This window comes from Atta colombica, unplaced genomic scaffold (genome assembly GCF_001594045.1).
Source record: "Atta colombica isolate Treedump-2 unplaced genomic scaffold, Acol1.0 scaffold12, whole genome shotgun sequence".
NCBI classification, from domain to species: Eukaryota; Metazoa; Arthropoda; class Insecta; order Hymenoptera; family Formicidae; genus Atta; species Atta colombica.
In genome coordinates this window covers 190,100-192,696 of record NW_017259206.1, presented here as the reverse complement: position 1 = coordinate 192,696, position 2,597 = coordinate 190,100, and the positions used below count along the sequence as shown (strand labels likewise).

At 35.5% G+C, this 2,597-nt stretch overlaps 1 protein-coding gene across 1 annotated transcript in view; it reads right to left on the bottom strand.

Moving 5' to 3' along the window:
• LOC108694290 overlaps positions 1-2,597 on the bottom strand; it is a 20,405-nt gene extending 17,808 nt beyond the window's left edge. The window contains exon 1 of the mRNA XM_018203689.1: positions 2,010-2,597. The gene's annotated coding sequence lies outside the window, so the exon portion shown is untranslated. The remainder of the gene's footprint in view (positions 1-2,009) is intronic.

Sequence of the window (2,597 nt, the reverse complement as noted above, 5' to 3'; positions counted from 1 at the left end):
TATTACACATATTTTTAAAAATAAAAATAATTATAAAAAAATATATAGATTTTTCTATATAATATTGTATTTGAATATCTACAATTTGGCGATTTAGAACCTGGATAAAAAAATATTTTAATAATAAACAGACATGCTTTTAGAAAGTAATTAAGATAAAATAGAAGAATATTTTCATTAAAATTATGAAGTTATATTGTTAAATATTGAGCTTATTAAACTATTTCATATGTAGGTATTATATATTCGTTTTTATACGGAAAGTATAACTTTCCAATTCTAGTCGCTTTTTGTCGCAGAGATTAGACACGCACTTAATAAATTCCTGAATAACTAAAATTATTAACAATAATAAATGAAAAAAAAATCGATTGAGAAATGATCCACAGAAACAAGTAAAGCAGCCCATATTCGGTTAAAGCAAATCTTGATGCTTATTGTTGTATAATATTATTGTAACTCTTATTAAAAAAAATAACAATTATTAATTAGTCCTTCGAGATGTAACTAAAAAACAAAATTTAAAAAAGCAAATGAGAGTAAGATCTGCGCGGTAATTTGTGTACCATAATTTAACATTTACATATATCTTCATTCGTATACGTATACATATAATAATACGTATACATATAACAGAGAGTATCGGATTATATATAATAATATAACAGTTTCGACTCACTTCGAATCGTCTTTAACAATATCTTAACAACAATTTCTAGCGAAATTGCGCTGAATTTGTCGATCTTGAAACAGTCTTAAACTAAAGCTAAAAATACATAATATCACAAATTACATTGAGAAGCAATTTAATAATGTTAATAAAATGCTAATAGTCATCTTTAAAACTAAAGATCATTTCACAATAAGTTCTCTACAGTTTTTAAAATGCTAGTAACATTAAATTCGGGGAAATTATTATTTTAGTTTAATTGTGTTACAAGTCTGAAAAGTAATCAGCATATAGTCATATGTATGAGATAAATTTATTTAAATATATATAAATGTAATATTATTCCAATTGATTTTGACCGCTTCTCTTACTCGCAATCGATTGACTAAAAAATTTATTGTAAAAAAAATATTACCTTAGAATAAAATATCATTTTACTTTTAAAGTTATTAACTATATTTAATAATCCAAATTAAGTTACAATATATGTATTATATTCCTTAAACTAATTCTACCAATGTTTCGTTCAATATTATTCGAATTGAAATAAAAAATATTAAGTTACCGAGCATAAAGCATTTGTTAGCAGCCATGTTTAGGAATGGTCTTATTATTTTCAATAAAATAACACCAAAATTAATTAAATACAAATATTAATAATACAAATTTAATACAATAATATAAAACCTTACAGGTATATAAAGCCTCTTTATAGAGAAAAACCTGCTTTCCAAAATCACTGCGCGGTATGCTTCAAAAGGATTGAATACATGACACTAAAGGGTAGTTCTAACTAAACCGAACTTTCTTTCATTGTCTACGTTACAGGCAGCGGACTATAGCGATTTAGCAAATTTGCTAGTCAGGACTGACCGTCAGTCCTTACAGTCAGTTCTAAATCTTTTCTGCTCCTGTCGACGCTATAACTAAAATTATTATATAGAATAAGGACCGCTCTGACTAACAAAAACATACTCAAAAAAAGTATATTTAACTGGATTTTCCAACCGTTCTAACTGGACATCCTTTCTTTGTTTCCTTTTTAAAAACGCATCGTTTTGGTGTTACCGCTAAAAACACAGAAAACCCATTTTAGTGTGCCACAAAAACGCAGGAAAACATAGGTAATTAAAACAAAAGGGGGGAATAACGATCGAGGAAAGGGCGAATGGTCGTCAAGCACAGACGGAAGGTGATCGACGCGATCACCGTGAGCGGCGAGAGACCAGAGAGTCCTCGAGATCTCGACTCCCAATGCACGTTGAAGTATAGTAGACTGCGGGGACGTCGCGGAGAATCGCGGAGTAGTGAGAAGCAACAAAACCTTCAAGCTACTAACCTTCACGCTGGCTAGTATCCGTCACCGTGGCGAAGAGATTACAGAGATGTGGAAGTAATCACATGATGCACTAACAACGAACGCACAGCACGATCGCACTGCTACCGGGCTAAATCCTAAGTCGACGGGGCATCGGTCGGGACACCCGCGCCTTCGTGCGATCCGTATCGGTCTCGGCACGAAAGTGACAGTAGGGAACGTCGTATAGGACGATCCTTCGCGAACGGCCAGGGCGCTTCTTTCTCCCTCTGTCACTGTCTCTCTTTCGCTTCCTTTCTCTCTCCGTCTCACTACCGCCCTCCAGACAAGGTGGTATTTCAAACGGCGTCGAGGTGCACGGAACCGTAACGAGGCGATCTCGCGATTCTCGTGAATGCGGCGAACGCGAGCGAGCGTGAACGATACCAGACACACACACAAGGAGCCAGGGAAGGAGAAGGCCTGTCGCGAGTCGCGATCCCGCGACGGCTCGCGTCCGGTGATTCGCGGTGATTTCGAGAGCGTGCGATGAATGGCTTCGATGACACACCACGATACGCCCGTACTTCGACGTCGTCGACGTCGTCGTCGTCGTCGTCGTCGTCGTCG